At 42.4% G+C, this 23011-nt stretch overlaps 2 long non-coding RNA genes across 2 annotated transcripts in view; one reads left to right on the top strand and one right to left on the bottom strand.

Moving 5' to 3' along the window:
* LOC309338161 overlaps positions 1 to 23011 on the top strand; it is a 243581-nt gene that overhangs the window by 59058 nt on the left and 161512 nt on the right. The window contains exon 2 of the long non-coding RNA XR_014154773.1: positions 18602 to 18725. This is a non-coding gene — a long non-coding RNA (uncharacterized lncRNA). The remainder of the gene's footprint in view (positions 1 to 18601; positions 18726 to 23011) is intronic.
* Positions 21294 to 23011, bottom strand: part of LOC309338115 — a 37296-nt gene continuing 35578 nt past the window's right edge. The window contains exon 3 of the long non-coding RNA XR_014154724.1: positions 21294 to 22650. This is a non-coding gene — a long non-coding RNA (uncharacterized lncRNA). The remainder of the gene's footprint in view (positions 22651 to 23011) is intronic.

The raw sequence follows: 23011 nt of genomic DNA on the forward strand, positions 1-23011 counted from the left end.
ATTCTGGTCATCAAATATAGTGAACAATGCCAATGTTCGGGAAGGATCTACATGGTGGCTAACGATTTTACTAAATTTCAAAAAGATATTTCCCCAAAAAACCCTTGTATGATATCACATCCCTACCACACCTGTACACAAATGCAGACTTCGAAAAAAGTGTCTTTAAAGGATTTTTTTAAAAAAATAAAGTGCAGGAGTAATAAGGCCAGCCACATCTCCCTGGTGCAAAGGTGCAGAACTACAGTATCTGGAATTTTTTGAGGGCAAAATGTGGTTTGAAGGAGCTTTAAAGGTACAGTGGTACCTCGGGTTAAGAACTTAATTCGTTCTGATATTGGGAAAATTTGGAACAAGAGGGAGATAAATTGAAATTGCAGAGCTTTGAGAAACTAAAAAATAAAGTGCGAGACTGGCTTCATTATTATCAGATAATGGAGGTATACAAATTGGACAAGAAAATTGGATTCCAGGTGGAAAAATCAAAATTAGAAACAGAATTGTTAGAACCCATAACTAAGATTTTGTCAAAGATGTATAACTTGCTGCTGAAATGGAACACTCAGGATGAAACGGTGAAGTCTGCTATGATTAAATGGGCACAAGATGTTGGACGTAATATTATGTTTGCTGACTGGGAACAGTTATGGACCACCGGTATGAAATTTACGGCATGTAATGCCTTAGGAGAGAATATTATGAAAATGATGTACAGGTGGTACATGACCCCAGTCAAGCTTGCAAAAATTTATCATTTGCCCGATAATAAATGTTGGAAATGTAAAGAGACTGAAGGTACATTCTTTCACCTTTGGTGGACGTGCCCAAGGATCAAGGCTTTCTGGGAAATGATCTATAATGAAATGAAAAAGGTATTTAAATATACCTTCCTGAAGAAACCAGAGGCCTTTCTCCTGGGCATGGTTGGCCAATTGGTGTTAAAGAAGGACAGAACTTTTTTTCTGTATGCGACAACAGCAGCAAGAATACTCATTGCAAAATATTGGAAGACACAAGATCTACCCACTCTGGAAGAATGGCAGATGAAGATGATGGACTATATGGGACTGGCAGAAATGACCGGCAGAATCCGAGACCAGGGAAAAGAGTCGGCGGAAGAAGACTGGAAGAAGTTTAAAGACTATTTACAGAAATATTGCAAAATTAATAAATGTTAGAACGATGTTGGACAGAAATTAAGGGGTTTCCAGCTGTAATGCTTAAGAGTATGAAAAATAAGGTTTAGAAATAAGTAAAAACTAAATGGTGAGGATTTGCTGAACTAACAATTCGAATTGGAATACAAGAAAGGGAGGTATGAGGAGGTCTGGAAAATAAGTTACAAGAAAATAAGTAATGGAAATTCTATGTGTTTTTAATTATTTTTGTATTTTTATATTTTTGTATTTATGTTATTTTCCCCTTTTTTATTTCACATTGTATTATTTTTAGAAAACTTTAATAAATATTCTATAAAAAAAAAGAACTTAATTCGTTCTGGAGGTTCGTTCTTAACTTGAAACTGTTCTTAACCTGAGGTACCACTTTAGCTAATGGGGCCTCCCGCCGCCGCTGCACGATTTCTGTTCTCATCTTGAAGCAAAGTTCTTAACCCGAGGTAATATTTCTGGGTTAGTGGAGTAACCTGAAGTGTCTGTAACCTAAAGCGTCTGTAACCCGAGGTACCACTGTATAGTGTTTACATAGCCTTAGACTACTTTGAAAGGGTATTATGCAACCCCTTGCAAATTTATGGAGGACAAGACCAGTAATACTAGTCATGGTGGCTGGATATTACCTCCAGCATCAGAGACAGAATACCTCTGTATACCAGTCACTGAGGAACAGAAGTCAGAGATGGCTATTTCCTTCATGTGAACTTCCTATAGGTTGGCCACAGGGGAAATGAAGATGCAGAAGTAGATAGACCTTTGGCATCATCCAGCAGAGCTCTTCTTATGTTTCTATTTAATATGCAGATCTGTATATTTGGTCCTCCTTTTAAGGACAGAATATTGACTACAGATAAATTGAAATCATATGGCAGATTGCAACTGTCCCATAGCCTTGCTATAAAACTTCATTTTTAAAGCCTTGTGGCCATCCTCAAATTAATATTTATGTGGAGTAGATTTTCCAGTTATATCTTGTACTTTTAAAAAAGAAGAGAAAAAATTAGAAAGCATCAAATCTGACGCCTGGGAAACAATTGCCACTGATCCCTGAAGAAAGAGATAAACTTACTTCAAAGATTGAGCAATGTTCTGTCAAAATATCCCTTGGATCTCACAGAAGAATTTACAGGTGAAATTTCTGTGAATAGAAATAGCCACGATTGGTGGGGGTTTTTTGTTCAATTTTGCTTTGCCACTTCATTGCTGTTGGGAGATAACTGATGCATTTGGAAGGGCATAAAACTCACTCAGTTGTATAAGACATCTTGGTCTGATGGCTATCCAAAGATAACTTTATAACTTGTTGACGTGTGACTTAGAATGTCCTGAGGCACCGGTAACCTGTATACCTTCCTAATGTGTAATTTTTAGAAGTTACATTCCTGTATCAAAAGTGATACTGTGTTCCACATGACCTACAGATGACTCTTAAGGGCGTGATTTAAGGGCACCAGCTATCCAGGATTCAGTTGAAGCATTACAATCTCCTTCAGTTGGACAAAGAGTCGTTCAGATCTAGTGATGGTTAGCAAGCGCTCAGTCTCCTCCCTAAAACCTTGCTTACGGTCCCCAGCCTGGATGACTGCAGTGGTGACTTTGTGGGGGACAAATTGGGTAACTGGCTGGGGCCCCCACACTTCAGGCCCCCCCAAAACCTTGTACAAAACCTCAGGTAAAGGTAAAGGGACCCCTGACCATTAGGTCCTTTCGTGGCCGATTCTGAGGTTGCGGTGCTCATCTTGCTTTACTGGCCAAGGGAGCCGGCGTACAGCTTCTGGGTCATGTGGCCAGCATGACTAAGCCACTTCTAGCGATCCAGAGCAGTGCACGGAAATGCCGTTTATCTTCCCTCTGGAGCGGTACCTATTTATCTACTTGCACTTTTGACGTGCTTTCGAACTGCTAGGTTGGCAGGAGCTCACCCCGTTGCGGGGATTCGAACTGCCGACCTTCTGATCGGCAAGTCCTAGGGTCTGTGGTTTAACCCACAGCGCCACCCGCATCCCTGTACAAAACCTTACCCGTATCCTTTATAGTTAGCCAGTCTCAGCCTGCCTTGTCTTTGGCTTAGCAACATTGCAGACAAGCATGTGCCTTCCTACAAAACACAAGACTTTCCAACCCCTAGAGCCAGACCCATTCACATCAGTACTACGCTACTTCCTTGACTAGGACCTGTCCCTATGCCTTTTCTTCTGCCCATGCCCAATTGCCGACTTCACTCAGGATGTCAGGAGAAGGCAGCCACCATTTTGTATTTGTCAGAGGGGAAAGGAGAACAGATTCAACATTTCACAGGTTTCGTTTCACAAGGAAACCTAAGCAGTGTGGAGAATAGAATAGAATTTATTAATTTCGGTCACAGACCAATTCCAGCTCACATACAATATCAGGGAAGTCATAAAATACGATACGGATACAGTGGTATCTCGGGTTAAGAACTTAATTCGTTCTGGAGGTCTGTTCTTAACCTGAAACTGTTCTTAACCTGAAGCACCACTTTAGCTAATGGGGCCTCCTGCTGCCACCACGCCGCCAGAGCATGATTTCTGTTCTTATCCTGAAGCAAAGTTCTTAACTCGAGGTAATATTTCTGGGTTAGCGGAGTCTGTAACCTGAAGCATATGTAACCTGAAGCGTATGTAACCCGAGGTACTACTGTACATTTGAATTTGCAATTGGGTATCACGGGCAATAAAGATATAGCAGCAGTTAAAAATAAATAAGTTAAATCTTAATCACTAAAATATAACGTAAACTTGTCATTTAATGTCTTAGTCATTATGGTAGCACGGCTTGTTCCCTAGGTTTTATGGCAGTCGCACAGAATTTGGCCACCCTTAGCGTGATCTCTGGATCCTTGACAGAGTGGAAAGAATATTGTCTTCCGATCTCTTGTACTGGCTCTGACTAGGAGCTAAAGAAGAACGGGAAGGTGGCACTTGAGAGTAACTCAGTTGTTGAGCAGAATATCTGCCTGAGGCAGGTAAAAGGCGGGATCTCCGCCCACCTAACACTGACCCCACAGTGTAACTGTGCACCTTGAGCAAGGCATTGATTCAACAAAGTTGCTGAGTGAGATCAATTCTTTTAGGTTATCTCACCCTCAAGAAAAGCGTACAGCTTGTTAAGTCCTTCAGTGTATTTGTAAGTGCAGCATTGAAGGTACTTACCCTAATTTATGTGTAGTACTTCTCATGATTCTCACTGTACCTGTAGCTTTAGTGTCTGGTGAGAGATCAACAACAACATTTCAAAAAACTTTACCCCAAAAAACTTTACTCAGTACAGAATAAGGACATATATGCAGATTTGCTAAGCTTACACAATCTCTTCAGGTGGCACATTTTCTAGGGGCAAAATTTGGTTTGTCTTGAAACAAGTGAAATAAATAATAATAATATATTGGCAAGTAAATTAAGTTTAGTAATAATAATACTAATGCAGTATTTACACCCCTGAAATTATGACTTTTACAAAACAGACTTTTCAGAACTGCACACTGCAACTGAAATGTGGATTGATTTTTCTGGGCACCTTTGCAGTTGGTTATTTGTTAAATAGCTGTTTTAATCCCTTTCTAATACCAGCTACTGTCCTGAAAACACTTAGCCAAAAAAAGTTTACCCTACCAACATCCTTTTCTATTAGGGATCTGCCACAATAAACGTGAGATAAATCATAACAAATATCTGGTTTGCGAGAAATTCCAAAGCATCAAAACCCAAACTCAGGGAGACATACACAGACTTCTTCCTATGTTATTTGTAATGAGAAACTGCAGTATGGCCTGGAGGCACGATGGGTCCCTGTGGTTATCCAGCACCTCAAACACTCAGTCTGAATTAGGTGTACACATAAGCTTTCACGGGGAAAAAGAGCAAATGTATATACTGTGCTTAATGCAAGTGGCTAGTGAGATCTGTGGCATTGATTGAAAAGTAGTATTTTGCCTAAAGGCCTTTTATGAATGGAGGTTTCATATTGACTTCAAAGGGACTGGAGCATGTAGGGAAAGGGAAATGTTTGCAACATGCATCAGTTAACACTTTTTTATTTTTGTAGGCAACCCAGGAATGTGCTTTAAAAGCTGCAGGTTCACTTTTCCCTGCCCAAAACATGGAGAGAGGCAGAAATGAAATCGGCGAGAGATCGCTCCCCCTGAAAAAAAGATGAAATATGATGATACTTTTATTTGGACCAACTACTGTTTAAAGTGCTGGGAGCAAGTTTGCAAAAACCATACCTTTTTTTCTTTTTTTAAAGGCCTGGGGAAAATAAATCAATTAGTGTTGCATTACTAGGCTGATACTTACCTTGCTAGAGTGCCATATACGAAGTACATGGACGCAGATTTCCAGAAACAGTCTGACCAGTGCAGAATACAGTGGTACCTCAGGTTAAGTACTTAATTCGTTCTGGAGGTCCATACTTAACCTGAAACTGTTCTTAACTGTTCTTAACTTTAGCTAATGGGGCCTCCTGCTGCCACCGCACCACCGGAGCCCGATTTCTGTTCTCATCTTGAAGCAAAGTTCTTAACCTGAAGCACTATTTCTGGGTTAGCGGAGTCTGTAACCTGAAGCATATGTAACCTGAAGCGTATGTAACCTGAGGTACCACTGTACAGTGGAACTGTTAATTTATTTTGATCCGGACACCATCTTTCAGTTAATGCAGCCTAATAGTTTGCTGTTACTATTTTGTTCGTATTTATTATTTCTTACATCATGAAATCCAAGATGGTGGCACATGTGGTTCCCAAGAGGTCTCCCATCCAGGCACTGACCAGACCCAGACCTGCTTAGCTTCTGCAAGGTTGGTAGCCAAGCCAGATCTCCCCTAACCCTAATTTGCGCTTCTCATTCTTGGTACCAAAATACAGGTCTTTGCTTTTGTCTCTGTTGGATTTCATCCTTTTGGTTTTGGCTGAGCTTTCCGGCCGGTCAGATTCATTTTTAATATTTATTCTGTCTTTTATGGTGTTAGCTACCCCTCCCAGTTTTGTGTCATCTGTAGATTTGACAAGCATCCCCTCTATTTCTCTACCCCACTCATGGATAAAGATGTTCAACAGTCAGGGGCTCATGATGAAGCCTCTTGGAACTCCAATTGAGACCTCCAACCATCCAAGGTTGACACAGAGCCATTAATGGGTATGGTTGTTCTATCAGCTATGCATCCACGCAACAGTAACATCATCCAGCCTGCATTATTTATTTATGTATGAGCAGCCCTCTATCAGTGATGAACCTGGGTCAGCATAACACAATATGTGGATGGCCCAGTAGTGGACTATTATTGTTTCAATGACATTTTGCAGAAGCCACTTCCAAACAAAAAACCCTACCAGTCTTGAAGGGCTCCTAAATTTCTGGTAAGTGCCGTGCTGGATTTATGTATAAATTAAACAAGCTATGGTGTAGGGCCCCACTCTCTTGGGGGCCCCCAAACAAATTAAAGGAAAAAAAGGATGTACATTTCCAAAATATAAGACAAAAAACAAATAAAATAAAACCTACATACAGCAACAGTGTTTTGTGTTGTGTAGGCTCCTATGATGTAAGTAATGGGTCCCGCCTGCTAGCCTGCTCCCTAAAATATCACTGGTTTACTCCTTTCTATATATAGGGTGCCTACATTCTGCATGGACTGGTTGCATGGCAACATGTGCAAATAGATACCTATTAAGTCCATAAATGGGACGCGGGTGGCGCTGTGGGTTAAACCACAGACCCTAGGGGTTGCCGATCAGAAGGTCGGTGGTTCGAATCCCCATGACGGGGTGAGCTCCCGTTGCTCGGTCCCTGCTCCTGCTAACCTAGCAGTTCAAAAGCACGTCAAAGTGCAAGTAGATAAATAGGTACCACTGCAGTGGGAAGGTAAACGGCATTTCCGTCCACTACTCTGGTTTTCCAGAAGCGGCTTAGTCATGCTGGCCGCATGACCCGGAAGCTGTACGCCGGCTCCCTCGGCCAATAAAGCGAGATGAGCGCCGCAACCCCACAGTCGGCCACGACTGGACCTAATGGTCAAGGGTCCCTTTACCTTTATACAGAGGGTGCTTACATTCTGCATGGACTGGTTGCATGACAACATGTGCAAATGGCTTTAGATACCTATTAGGTCCATAAATTATAATATATTACACACACACAAAAACAACAATTACCGGTAGTTGTTGACAAAGGACAGCTGGACATATAAAGGGCCCCATTACCTTCAGTAGCCTAGGGCCTCATCAAACCTAAATCCGGCCCTGGGTAAGTGCTTGAATCCTGATCGCAGAATTATGGTGGGCAGAAACTGACCCTGTATTGTCATTGGCCCAGTCCTGCAGAGCATCATTCAGCCAGCAACTTCTGTGCCAACTTTTAAATGCCTGCTGAAAATGTTTCTATTCTTCCAGGCCCAAGCAGTCAATTAATAGCACACACCCCACAATGGTGTGTTGATGTTTGTTTCTGATTTCTGTTTGCTCTTAACTTGTTTTAAACTTGATTTTATTTTATTTTCTGACTTTATGTTTTTATATTGTTGTGAACCACTGTGATATATTTTAACCATACTGTAGTAGATAAGTGATTTTTTTAAAAAAATAAGTAAGCAAATACATAGATACATGCAGTGTGGAAGTACCCTGAAATTGCTCCTCCTCTCTGCCTTCTATTTCAGAGGGAAACCAACAGAGGTCAGCTGTGGAAAATCAGTTCTTCATTCTGGCTGATCATGCCTGAAGTTATGAAAAGTGCCCAAATATTGCCCCCTGTAGCTAGGCTAACACCAGCTTCTGAAAGGGGAGGGTTCAAAGGTTGAAAGTTCTGCACAGGGCTTGAGTTTCCAGCTCTAAGATTTTCTCCAAGCTCCTTTTCAGCTTGATGAATTTTTAACCTTGAGTTTTTAATCCTATTTCAGTTATGAACAAGCTTTGGTAAATAGCCCAGTACTAGGAAGAAAGGGGACAAACCAAGATGGATGGAGGTTCTTTGACCTTTCCAGTCAGCCAAAGCGTCCGATAGGCAGACACTTAATGGGGAAATCAAATAAAGTGACTCTAGCGGCTTTTTAAAAGTCCGCAGGGAAAACAGTACATATGTTACATGCTTTTCATTTCCACATTCCAAGAGCATCAGCAGTGGCTCAGGGGGGAACAGACCCATCATGTTATCCCAAACAGTTGTTTTTCTTGTCTTTAGAGCTGGAGTCTTTTTGCACATTTTAGCATGTGAGAGGAGTGAGATGGACATCTCCAGGATTTGCTTTTGTAAAAAAAAAAAGGGGGGGAGACGCATTAGGAAAAGGCAGAACTGCCTCTTTAAAACCATGCCTTGTATGTCTCTAGGGTGTTTATTGTGGTCTGTGTACAAAATGGTACCTAGTGTCTTCTCTCTCTTTTTCTTCAGATGAACATAAAGGTAAAGGTAAAGGTACCCCTGCCCGTACGGGCCAGTCTTGACAGACTCTAGGGTTGTGCGCTCATCTCACTCTAAAGGCCTGGAGCCAGCGCTGTCCGGAGACACTTCCGGGTCACGTGGCCAGCGTGACAAAGCTGCTCTGGCGAACCGGCACCAGAGCAGCACACGGAAACGCCGTTTACCTTCCCGCTATAAAGCGGTACCTATTTATCTACTTGCACTTAAGGGTGCTTTCGAACTGCTAGGTGGGCAGGAGCTGGGACCGAACGACGGGAGCTCACCCCGCTGCGGGGATTCGAACCGCCGACCATGCGATTGGCAAGTCCTAGGCACTGAGGTTTTACCCATAGCGCCACCCGCGTCCCTAATTCAGATGAACATACATGTTTCAAAATCTGTTTTCTTCTATGTCGTTGGCAGTGTATGGAATAGTTCTCTGAGGTGAAACAGCATGCAAAAGTGGGGGGGACGGGCGGGAGGATGAACTTGAAGATGTGGTAGAGCCAGTGATGTTTTCTTTAAAAATGTTTAGGGCTACTCTCATTTTCCTACCCATATTGAGATACTGCCCCTCAATGAGGCCAAACTTAGATTCACAAAATGTTTAGGGGTGTGCGCACCCCTGCGTAGCCCCAGAAAAAAAAGCACTGGGTAGAGCTGATTGCTGGTGTAAATTAGAACTGAACTGAAACCATGGTGTGGAACCTTTTCTGGTTCAGACTCCCTCTGGTCAACCTTCCAGGGTCCACATGCCAGATGTCAGAAGCACTGGAGGTCTCTGTGGAGGAAGCAGCAAATGTGAATTTTATCTTTACAGCAGACTGGCTTTGACATACACTCAGCCACTCAAATCTCCATTTAGGCAACCAAGCAGCATTACCAGAGTTCAAAGACACATTGCAGCCAGGCAAAAACATTGAAGGAGCAGATGGATTAGGGTTGGTAAAGTGGTGTGGCTTGAGGGGAGTTCTGGAGGCCAGATAGAAAGGCCTGGAGGGCCACGTTCGACCTGTGAGGCTGAGGTTTCCCCAGTGGCGTAGCGTGGGTTGTCAGCAAGTAATTTGCGCCCCCTAACCCATGGATTTGCGCCCCCTAACCCATGGATTTGCGCCCCCTAACCCGTGGATTTGCGCCCCCTAACCCTAACCCCCAGGTGTTGCGCCCGGTGCGGCCGCCCCCCCCTGCACCCCCCACGCTACGCCACTGGGTTTCCCACCCCTGATAAGTTTTTCACATTGTCAGAACAAGCCTCCTTTCTTCAACAGTGCTATGGCACTTCTTATTAAAATATTGAAATATTCCGTTATTCATTAAAATTCCCCTTTCTTGCTCATAACTCAGTTCACTCACTATACATGATGCTGCCATGTAAGCCAATTTGATTAGCTACCTGGCTTTGTGCTGAATGTCATCCCATTCACAACATGATCACTTATTGTCTGGCCCAGGAAGCATTGCTCTTGCTCTCAACTGCCTTCAGTTCCCCTTAGTGATGTCACCATGTAGCCATATCTTACACAAAGTTCCAATGTCTTCCTGTTCAGTATATAATCCCCAATAGTTTGTGATCACCTGTCTTTCAGAATGTTGATGATGGTGAAAAAGAAGTGGCCACAACATGGATATTCTCACAGATAATTTTTTGGAAAATATTTCTGTCCCCCCCCTGAATTTGCTACTTGTGAACTGAAAATTAAAATGGGCTAATATTCTGCACAATCTTACCGTAAAGTGTTATGTTTTATTTTGCCCTTAAGCAAGCCTAGACTTGCTACTAAAATTTGAAAACCTCAGATTTCAGAGCATTTTGAGGAGGGATCTACTAGTATTGAAATCCCTATACAAGTTATTGCAGTGAATTTGAAAAATGGCATTTTTAAAAGGTGGGGGGGAGGAGAAATGTAATGGTTGCATAATTGAGCATTACTTCATTTTGTGACAAGTTCATTCTTATGCTATTTAGCCTTCCTCACAAACTTGCCACATATTACAGTATTTTTCATACCACATGCCTTTCTTCCAGAGTCTCCAGCTTTCTCAAGAAAGGTCAGATCCAATCGTATGAACTTTCACACACACACAGAAACACCCTCTTTGGAATTTTTTCCAAAAATTCCAAAACCCTCTTTTGAAGACTATGTTGCAGGGCAACCAATCGGTAAAACACATATTGTGAGAACAAGTAAATATTTGACCCATGATGCAGTGTGACTGTCAGTGATAGAAACGTGAATCTTGACACTGTAGCCTCCAATGACTTGGTAGCCTCTAAATGAAAATGAAACTAGCTGAAATCCATTGCTTTAAACAATTTTCTTTTAATATGCAATTTATTCTATGAGTTTTATACATCCCCAAGCAAGACTAGGAGCCGCAATCCTCAAACCAGTTATTCTGCTCTTTTCTCTTGTCTCTTTGACCAAAGTGGGGATCTTTTGTCCCTCCAGCTTTTGCTGGGCTGCAGCTCCCATCGCCCTCAAGTCACCCAAGCATAGTGAAGATCTCAGGGAATATGTAGTCCAGCAGCAATACATAGAAACACATTAAGTTCCCTGTCCCTGCTTTAGTGAGATTAATTTTGGTAAATGCCTTAAGACACACATTCTTGGAATCCTTTGATATCATCAAGTTGGACCAGATCAGCTTCCTCTTATTGCGCAGCCTGGGAGTCATTCTGGACTCACAGCTGTCCATGGAGGCACAGGTCAATTCTGTGTCCAGGGCACCTGTCTACCAGCTCCATCTGGTACGCAGGATGAGACCCTACCTGCCTGCAGACTGTCTCGCCAGAGTGGTGCATGCTCTAGTTATCTCCCACTTGGACTATTGCAATGTGCTCTATGTGGGGCTACCTTTGAAGGTAACCTGGAAACTGCAACTAATCCAGAATGTGGCAGCTAGACTGGTGACTGGGAGCGGCCGCCGAGACCCTATAACACTGGTCTTGAAAGACCTACACTGGCTCCCAGTATGTTTCCAAGCATAATTCAAAGTGTTGGTGCTGACCTTTAAAGCCCTAAACGGCCTCTGTCCAGTATACCTGAAGGAGCGTCTCCACCTCCATCATTCTGCCCGGACACTGAGGTCCAGCGCAGAGGGCCTTCTGTCAGTTCCCTCGCTGCGAGAAACCAAGTTACATGGAACCAGGCAGAGGGCCTTCTCAGTAGTGGCACCCGCCCTGTGGAACGCACTCCAACAAGATGTCAAAGAGAAAAATAACTACCAAACTTTTAGAAGACATCTGAAGGCAGCCCTGTTTAGGGAAGCTTTTAATGTTTAATAGGTTATTGTATTTTAGTGTTTTGTTGGAAGCCGTCCAAAGTGGCTGGGGAAACCCAGCCAGATAGGTGGGGTATACCGTAAATAATAAAGTATTTGTATTTGTATTTGTATTTGTATTTGTATTTGTATTTGTATTTGTATTTGTATTTGTATTTGTATTCGTATTCGTATTCGTATTCGTATTCGTATTCGTATTAACCATCTTTCCATTCAACTCTCCTGTTAATCCTTTTGGGTTAAAGCAGGTTTGTAACTAGCCACTTGCATATTCACCCGTGGCAAGTAAGAATTGTCTCCAGTCAATTAGTCAGACAAAATGTACCCTGGAGGAGAGTTGGTTGTCTCTCTCTGCCCACCCACCCCGCCTTCCAGTTTCTTGACATGTCACAAATTGGTTCCAGAGGTGTTTGGGAGAACGACAGGCTGGTCAAAAGAACTGGGAGCTAGTAGTTTTTGCGAACTTGTTCCCAAGGCTGGTTTTTTTAAAATGTAAATCTGAGATATTGTCTGCTGTTCTAGGATTGAAAGAATGATTTCTACTGCTGAGATTGGAGAAAGTTTCTTTATTAGAGTTTTCATATCATGCCTTTCCCTCGTAAAAATAGATCCAGCAACAGTGAACAAATTTAAAATAAACAAAGGTCTTTATAAGTAACTTTAACTATGCCATATCAAAAAGCAACAGAAGCAGATTCAGAAAAGTCAGCACAACTTATTGGAATTAGGAATCATGTTTAAGCATGCTTGGTGTTAATCAACACTTACTATAGGAATAATGATCATTCACCCAATGATGAAGCTATAATTTTTAATCTGTGATTGCAATTGTAGGAAGAGAACAATCTGGCTAAAGTCGGTTGCAACTGGACTTAACTGTCAGGGATACCTTTACCTTTGTGACTCTCCCTTTGATTTCAATTGTACGAGGTGGGTGAAAATACAATGTTTACATCGAGAAAAGCTAATGGATTTTATTCTGTGAACCGCCCTGAGACCTCCAGGTATAGGGTGGTATAATAATAATAATAATAATAATAATAATAATAGCTTAAAAGTGTAGATTGATAGCTGACATGTTTAACTTGCATGTAGAAGACAAAAGGTCACGTCTCAACTCAAGAATCACTGGGTGGCATTGAATAAATCTCACACTCTGTTTCTCCAACTGTAAAATGGGGAGCGTTGATCACTTATTTTGCAGGCTTGCTGTGAGGTAAGAGAGTTACAGGCTGAAAACAACTTGGCACACAGTTAGATAAAGAGTTCTGGAGAATGTGAAAACTTGCACGCTCTTTTGTGACATTTGGGTTGACCCAGCTGTGGATCTGCATGCAGAATTATCAATAGCAATAACTTTCAAAATGTTCATCCCAGCAGTGAAATGAACTGTTCTTCCGCAAACAAAGTGCTTGAAGGGTTTGTATGATAGAGATAATAGTCTTCTTTCCTCCTTTAATCCATTCATAATACAGGATCATTGTTGAGGGCAACTGTGCCTTTTCGACGCATTTCACGAAAGGGCCCAATTTTGCGCAGAGGCCTCTAGGCGTAACAGTGAGACGAAAGAATAACAGTAATTAAAGAAAGCAAGAAAGGAAAGGTTTGGTGATAATTAGAAACAAAGTAATTAAGAATCCAATAAATTATATGCACACATATAATTAGAACACAGGTAAACACACTGGGCATTTGCTCTGTTGGGGAATGGAGTAGCAGAGTGTTGAGAATGCAGAGATTGAGATATAAAATTAGCTGCCGTGAAATGTTTTCCACTTGGTTTATTGCTTGTCCAGCTCTGACTGGTGTAACTTGTAATTAGCTTCTCTGCCTACACTAGTGTGGTTCCAAAGAACTATGGATTAAGGAGAAACTCTAGAATTTCTCAGCGTCTTGACAAGTTACAACCTGAAACGCTACACTTAGTCCATTAAAGGGTTTTTTCCCCCCGTCTTCCTTCCCCCCTTCACAGTGACATTTTAGTGTAGCTAGGGAAATTTGCCATCTCGCCATTTATCATTTTCAGGGCATGGATAGAAAAAAGGAGGTTGCTATGAAGAACACAAATAAAATGGATTGCATGTATAGAGGTGAGCTGAAGAAAGCTGATAAATACACTCCCCTGAATGTCAGCAAATGTCACTTGAGAAGCCATTTGCTGCTACCATAAGAGCCTCATGAACCAACAAAGAGGAGTAGGGAAACCAAGCACAGCAAGCTGGGCGGACGCGTTTCTACATGAATAAGCAATGAGCGTGCTCAGAAGTTACACCAGAGAAGTTGTTAAACTTGATAGATGAAGCTTTTCATTCGAACCTCTCTCCTGCCCCATAGCCTTAAGAGGCATCAGAGAATATAGGAGACCTCTTTGCAATGCATTGTGGGGTTAAAACATTACATTTCATTCCTACTTGCTCAAAGAAATAGCTTTATTAAATCACTGTGTTAAGCCACCCTAGCAGCACACACATTATCTCGGAACAGAACAAGTCGACAGCGTACAGAAAAAATGAACAGGAAGGAAATAGTATAGCACCATCTACTGGTTGGAGGTGCAACAAACCAATCATTATGCTTTTATTTTTATCTGACCACACCCTCCACACTTTCATCTCTTCCATAAGAGCAAATTTTTGTCTGCATGGCTATTGATCGATGAGTTCAGTGGTGGTCCTTTGGTTCCATATGCTTCCTTACTTTATGTTTAATATTTCCTTCCATCAATTTTTCAGGAACAGACATTAGGCTAACCACCCTTGCAATTTTCAAAATCTGTCTGGATTCTCTTATAAAAAGTGTTTTGCACTGGCCACTTCCCATTCCTCAGATATGGCTGACCTTAGGGACAACTTACATTAAAAAAAAAAAAAAAAGATCAGCAATTTCCTCCTTTCTAGCATAGGGCCTGGGGATCTGGGGGTTGTATTTAGTCCAGATCAACTAGTGTGGAGCACAAGATTCCACAAAACTAAAGAAAAAAGTATCCTAATCAGGTCTCAGTCATTTGATATTGCAAAACCTGAGTGGAATTTAATTCTTCTAAGGCAGCAAATTGCGGACTTCAGTTGGCCGTGAGGCTAAGTAGACACTGGGAGAGGAGCGGCCAAAGTGCCAACATGCCATTTGGCCAAGAGTTATAATCATAGAACTGTAGAGTCGGAATATGCAGCTGCCCCATATTGGGATTGAACCTGCAATCTTGGTATTATCAGCACTAACGCTCTAACCAACTGAGCTATCTAAGTACTTTGTTTGAGCTATCCGAAGGTATGAGTATACATACCGAAGCCAACATTTGTTGGCTTGTTGTTATATTGTCTAGCAAGGCGAGCATGCTCCATTATTCATCAATTTGCCACCTTTATGGGATCTGCCATGCACAAAACATGCTTCCCTAGCTATACAGTCATACCTCATATTACATCCGCTTCATGTTACGTTCTTTCAGGTTACGTCCCGCGGCGACCCAGAAGTACCGGAAAGGGTTACTTCCGGGTTTCGCTGCTCACGCATGTGCAGTAGTGCAAAATGATGTCATGTCCATGCGCAGAAACGGTGAACCACAACCTGTGTGTGCGCAGACATGCCGCTGCGGGTTGCACTCTTTTCATGTTTCGAACGGGCCTCCGGAATGGATCCTGTTCGCAACCAGAGGTACCAATGTAAAGTCATTTGTTTCAATGGCAGGGTGCATACAGCCTTTGCATGAATGAGTCTCCCTCCACTGACATTAGCGAGGCAGCTCCTCCTGTACATCAAAACTCTCTGTATGCAGATTATGCCCAGATCCTTGGCTAGTGGTAGCTGTGTTCTTTGTTGGATGGTGATTGTGTATGTTTCATTTTCCAAATAGAGGAATAAAGTGTCCTATGAATGGGGTGCAGAACAAAAACCATACTGTGTATTTTTAATTTAAATGGCCAAACACTGTAATGCTAGCTAACCAGCCATTCTTGTCTGTTAATAGCATCCATTGGTTTGTAATAATAATAATAATAAAAACGGGAATACTAATGACTAAAATTTTGTATGCATTGCCTTTTTGTGTTTTCATTTTTTTAGGCCTCATTGGCATTCAATATGGCACACTTCCTTTGAAACATATTTATAAAATAACTACGGTATAATTAAATCAACAAAGCCATCTTTAAAGACACTTAATAGCTCAGTTTTTCATTCCATAAATTTGTTTTATTTTTTAAAAAAGAGGGGAAGACAAGAGTTCTGCCTCAATTCAACTGTTCTGTTTCCTTGGGATTTTTTTTTCTCGTACTCCTTTGCATCTTAAATCTGTGTATATCTAATTTTTTGACAACTATTGATTATTAATAAAGTGCTCATGAAAGATACGCTTCATAGCTGCTTCAACAGGAATAATGTTTTTGTTAATGGGGAATGTAACATATCTTGACAGATACAATATAGAAAATACACCTCTCCCCCTCTAACAGCCCACATAATCGCTAATGTTGTGGTTCTGAATACACAGGAAGTGGCTCAACAGATATGGCAGGTAATAATCAGAGTGGATGCTATTTTATAAAATGTAACTAAAAATATTTTAATGATATAAAAGCAATAGATAAATAAAAGCAATTACATTTAATTTGGCTTTCAGCTTGTGAGCAATTTTTTGTTAGCTTTAATAATGGAGAAAGCTCATGCAGAAGGGCTAATGGTAGATTTGGTGTTAGCACCATTCATCAGGGTTTCTAAGTAGTACTTAGCCTGGGATATTTCCCAAGTAAAGGTAAAATATTCTCTGGGAGGGAACCTGGGACAATAATGCATTTACCAGTATTTCCCCTAACATGCAACTTGATGGCATTCTTCTCGGGAGTTTGCAAATATTACCGTTGATTAAAATAATGCACAGGCTTTGTAAAGATAAACAAAGACTCCATTCACAGGAACAAGAGTAAGCAGCATTAGGTACTTCTGTGGGAGTTGTTCAGGAGTATGTGCCTGTTTTTGTACTGTTCCTGTGCCTTTTATGCTCAGGTGTAGATTCCCAAAGTTATCTCCACAAGCAGAGACATATTTTCATTGAAGCCGTGTGGAGGTATTACATATCTCTCTCTCCAGGGCTGGCCCATGTATGAGGTGGAGTAAAGCAGCCTGCCTCAGGCGGCAGAATACTGTGGGACAAAGTCCCCACAGGTAACCCACCCACCCAACTAGGGTTGGGAGGGTGTAACTTCCAGCAATATCTCGCAGAACTCTCATGAAATCGCATGAGATAGCCATGCCAACCCCGTAAACAAGGCTTCGAGGGAGCAAGGAGCAATGAGGACAGCAACACCCTGGTTTGCCTCAGGTGGCAAAATGAGATGGGCTGCCCCTGTCTGTAACCCCAGAAGTAGTAATTTCCTAGCAAAATATAACAACAACAACAACAACAACAACAACAACAACAACAACAATAATAAATTTTATTTATACCCTGCCCTCCCCGGCCAGAGCCGGGCTCAGGGCGGCTAGCACCAGTAAAATCACAATAAAAACATAATGGGGGGAAAACAATTTATAATACAGGTTAAAATGCAATTTAAAATGCAGCCTCATTTAAAAGTAACCCATGGATCAAAACCGTAAGGGGAGGGAAAACATAAGGGTCAGACTGAGTCCAAACTAAAGGCCAGGCGGAACAGCTCTGTCTTGCAGGCCCTGCGGAAAGATGTCAAGTCCCGCAAGGCCCTAGTCTCTTGTGACAGAGCGTTTCACCAAGTCGGGGCCAGTACTGAAAAGGCCCTGGCCCTAGTTGAGACCAATCTAACCACCTTGCGACTTGGGACCTCCAAAGTGTTGTCATTTGTGGTCCTTAAGGTCCTCTGTGGGGCATACCAGGAGAGGAGGTCCCGTAGGTACGTGGGTCCTAGGCCGCGTAGGGCTTTAAAGGTCAAAACCAGCACCTTAAAGACTAGTCTGGGATAGGTGTTCCCATGGGATATTTCCTGGTAAAAATTATCAGTGCTATCAGCTCTGGGTCCCACCCACTGGGAAGTCATCCTGAACAAGACACACTGAAATGCGGTAGAACTGGAAAAGGACACATGGATTAACATCTCATGGAGTTCAGTGGTGCCTGTCCTGACTGACTTCCTGTTAGCTTGGGACCTTCCAAGGTGGGCCAGGCTTCAAAAGTGGGGTGAAGCTGGTCTTATGGCAGCAGTTGAGTTGGACGAGAAGGGGGCTGGCACAGGCAGTGCAGGCAAGCGAGCTGGGCTTGTGGCGACAGGGCAGGTTGAGCGAGAGGGTGATACAGTGGTATGGGCAAGCTGCAGAACTGTGGCGAGGAGGAAGGGGAGGGGGTTAATGGGAGGGGGGCTTGGGCAAGGAGTAAAGGGAAGGGACTCCAGCTCAGAGTAAGTGGAGGAGGCTTCGGGAAGGAGTTGGATTGTGAGGTGGGGGTAGGGGGGTTATTGAGTGAAGTCAGCAGGGGCATCGGCCACTTGCATACCCAGCCTACTCAGATGTTCAGAATAATAATAATAATAATAATAATAATAATAATAATAATAATAATAGTTTATTTATACCCCGCCCATCTGGCTGGGATTCCCCAGCCACTCTGGGCGGCTTCCAACAGAATATTAAAATACAATAGTCTATTAAACATTAAAAGCTTCCCTAAACAGGGCTGCCTTCAGATATCTTCTAAAAGTCTGGTAGTTGTTTTTCTCTTTAACATCTGGTGGGAGGGCGTTCCACAGGGCGGGTGCCACTACTGAGAAGAGTTTGGATTTGGATTTGATATCCCGCTTTATCACTTCCCGAAGGAGTCTCAAAGCGGCTAACAATCTCCTTTCCCTTTCTCCCCCACAACAAACACTCTGTGAGGTGAGTGGGGCTGAGAGTCTTCAGAGAAGTATGACTGGCCCAAGGTCACCCAGCAGCTGCATGTGGAGGAGCGGAGACGCGAACCCGGTACCCCAGATTACAATACTACCACTCTTAACCACTACACCAAACTGGCTCTCAGAGAAGGCCCTCTCTGCCTGGTTCCCTGTAATCTGGCTTCTCGCAGCAAGGGAACCACCAGAAGGCCCTCGGCACTAGACCTCAATGTCCGGGCAGAACGATGGGAGTGGAGACGCTCCTTCAGGTATACTGGTTTTAACTTGTTTTAGTCTGTTGTGGTTTTCTCTTCATGTATGTTTCAAATTATAGCTGTAATTTTTTAGCGGTGAATTTATTATTTTATCATTTTAAAAAAATTGCTTTGAAGTTTTTTCTGCAATCAAGTGGTATATAGAGTTTATGAAATAGATAAATAGTAAATGTTTGGATAGATAGATAACACACACTTATAGAGAGAAATATAGTAGTTCACTAACTTTTATAGATATACAGTAATACTTTTAAAAACAAAACAAATTCCTTCCAGTAGCACCTTAAAGACCAACTAAGTCAGTTCTTGGTATGAGCTTTCGTGTGCATGCACACTTCTTCAGATACACAGATACACAGATACCTGTGTATCTGAAGAAGTGTGCATGCACACGAAAGCTCATACCAAGAACTGACTTAGTTGGTCTTTAAGGTGCTACTGGAAGGAATTTGTTTTGTTTTGACTATGGCAGACCAACACGGCTACCTATCTGTAAGTAATACTTTTGTAATATATTAAATTTTTAATTTATAGATATATGTGTATATATGTAGTTGGTTATATGTATATTCTTGGATATATTAATCTACTCAAAGGAAGCCAGCCAATCACCTAAACACACATTAATCCAATGTCAATCCTGGGGAAAAACCAATAAAAATGATGAAATTCTAGCTACTCAGAATGTCGAATCCGCCTTTGATGTTTTCTTTAAATTCATTCTCTTACAGAAGCAATAATTCTTAGGCTCCTCCTACTGTAGAAATACGGTAGACATCATTGTTAGATTCATTATTTAAATTGTTACCAAGGTTACAAATTACCATCACTGTGAGCAACAGGTCATTCTGAAGCAGTATCATTACAGATTAACTGTAATGTGTGGGATTATAATAAAAGGCATAAGGGATTAGGTGCAAAGGGAGGGAAATGTTAATAATAACTCAGATACAACCAGTACATATTGTGCAGGCATTGGCTAAAGGCACATTTCTAGTGCTCATGGTGTGTGTGTGTGTGTGTATGTGTGTGTGTGTGTGTGTGTGTGTGTAGCTTGGGCATTTGCAAAGGGCTGTCTTGTAACATGTAAAACTGTTGCAAACTTCAAGAGCTAAAACAAGGCTGGCCTTAATGAAGGTTGTTAAAGCGTTTTCCTCAGGTGATGTGTGCTATTTGGGAGTTATCTGGCTGACAGGAAAATATGTTCCAACAATGTGGGAAGAAAATAGAAATTAAGATGCGGCTGCAATCAGATAATGCACAATGATAAGGGAGGTTTGTGGAGGGTGGCCAAGGCATTTTGCCACCTGAGGCAAAGGACAAGATGGCTCCCCTTTTCCCAGTTCCATGCACAGAAGGTGGCTGACTTGGCGGTTGGTAATGAGGTAGCGTTGGTGGTGGCTGGGGCCTATTGGGACTGGTGGGGTGGAAAGCAGGGAGACCAACGATAGATGAAGCCACTTTCAACGAGAGGTAGAGCCAACCAGCCTCCACTGGCCATGTCTTTCACCCTACCTGAGTCCAGCAGACAAGTTTAGGGGGTACATAGGCAGTTGCCTTACTCTGTCAAATGGTAGGGCCATCAAGTCGTTCCTTTGCACCTCTCCACTTCCTCCAGTGTGTGTAGCCGCATGACATCTGGAGCAAGAAGGAGGGAGAAATGCCATACAGACTCCTGTTTTACTGTGGCAGGAGTTTTTCCCAGCCAAAAACCTGTATAAAATTGCGTAAGGTAAGTTGGGAAAACCCTAAGGGATAAACTAAGTTAACAAGCTGCCTGGGATCAGGGTATACTAATCTTCTTTAATCCAAGTACTTTTGCTTAATTGGGCTGTGGATAATGCGTGTATTTGTACCTCTCCAAAAAGGCAATGTGGGATATCATCAGCACTACCTCCACTGAAAACTATAGCACTTGCTGTTTATCTGGCACATCAAGGTATTTGAGGTGTTGCATGTATCTCAGACATTCTAACATCCTCCTTGTAATTAGAGGGCAAAATCCTCATTCCCTTATTGCAGTTGGTTGGGTGGGATGATGATGAAGTCCCACTGTGTTCAATGGGGCTTAAAGGTAAAGGGACCCCTGACCATTAGATCCAGTCGTGGCTGACTCTGGGGTTGCGGCACTCATCTCGCTTTATTGGCCGAGGGAGCCGGCGTACAGCTTCCGGGTCATGTGGCCAGCATGACAAAGCCGCTTCTGGCAAACCAAAGCAGCGCACAGAAATGCCATTTACCTTCCCACTGGAGCGGTACCTATTTATCTACTTGCACTTTGATGTGCTTTTGAACTGCTAGGTTGGCAGGAGCTGGGACAGAGCAATGGGAGCTCACCCCATCGCAGGGATTCGAACCGCCGACCATCTGATCAGCAATCCTAGGCTCTGTGGTTTAACCCACAGTGCCACCCACGTCCCTGTTCAATGGGGCTTACCGCCAGATAAATGCACAAAGGGTTTCAAACCTAAGTTTTCTGATTCGCAGCTCACACTGGGTTGTATCCAATGTTAGTGTTGCTCATAAGGGACCCATTGGAATCAGTGGACATGATGAACTTAGGCCCATTAATTTCAATGGGTCTGCTCTGTGCAGCACTTGGTGGTGGTGTTTGGAGTTAACTTGGAAAATTAATGGAACAGAGAATCTGTGCTGGAGGAGCACACTTTATCCTTCAGATAATCACACTGAGACTCGGAGCGTAGTAAAAATAAGAGAGCTAAGTTTATTAAAGGAAATACATACTTGATAGGAAAGTTCCTGAGGTGGAGATACAAAGAGCCATGCTTGCATTTTGTCAGAAGCACGAGATTCCCGATAAAGATGTCTCCTCTTCCAAGATGAGGATGAAGTAGCAGGAAGTAGGAAATGAGGTCAGCAACCTTAGAGTATCATTCTAACACATCAGCACAAAAATGGCAGTCTAGGAAGGTTGAAGGTCTAGATACCCTTCCCATTTGCAGTGCAAGCTGAGTTGAATCCCAACACTTCCAACACTTAATGGGGAAAAACAGAATATATCAGTGCTTGCAGATCCAGTGTGGCCTTCAGGGACATCTCCATCCACTTGTTACAGCAGCGTCTGATACTAAGGACATGCCCTGTGTGGTATAATGGCTAGGGTTGAATCTGGACTGGAAATCTGAGCTTCAAGGGCCCACCTAATTATGAAGCTGATTAGATAACCTTACCTGACCCAGCCTGGCTATGCAGAGAGCAAAAGATGGTGAAGTGCCTGAAAACCGACCATCTGATCGGTCCTCTGAATAAAGGTTGAATGAGCTGGAAATGCTTAACCTGGGGAAGAGACAACTAAGAGGTGACATGACCGTCATCTTCAAATGTTTGAAATGCTGCCTCATAGATGATAGCGCATATTTGTTCTCTGTTGCTCTCGAGGGTAGGACACCAAACCAATGGGTTCAAATGACAAGGGAAAGGGTTTTAGCCTATGCAATAGGGAGAAATTCCTGACATTATGAGCTGTTCAATGGTGGAACAGAGCTATCCAGATACTATAGCACTAGATATTCTAGGGGATTGGATTAGGTTACCTTTGAGGCTGGTTCATTTGTTTAGGTTGTGCGTGTTTTTCCATGTCCAAATATGGACACTTCTCTTCTGGCAGTAATTAGATTTGGAGGAGGAATCTGAACTCCAGAAAACTACTCTATGCCATTGTTGTTGTTGTTGTTGTTGTTGTTGTTGTTGTTGTTGTTGTTGTTATCCTTATTGAAAGATAAAACGTACATAATTACAAGTGTACAGAGTAAGATATTTTTGTTATGCAGCATTTTGCATGATTCACAAAAGTGACCCAAAATCACTTACAACACAGTATAAACACAAAACCAATTAAAACAAACAGACAAAGCCCTTTAAAATCGCATCTATACATATAAAAGGCGGCTCCTACAGAACCTGATCTACTGAAAAGGGCCACAAGGACTTGAAACTATTCAGATGAAGAGTCAAAAGCCTGAGGGAGGCGAGTTTTTGCCTGGTACCTAAAAATGAATAAAGATGTTACC

The sequence above is a fragment of the Podarcis erhardii genome (assembly GCF_964252035.2).
Source record: "Podarcis erhardii genome assembly, chromosome: 3".
Taxonomy (NCBI): domain Eukaryota; kingdom Metazoa; phylum Chordata; class Lepidosauria; order Squamata; family Lacertidae; genus Podarcis; species Podarcis erhardii.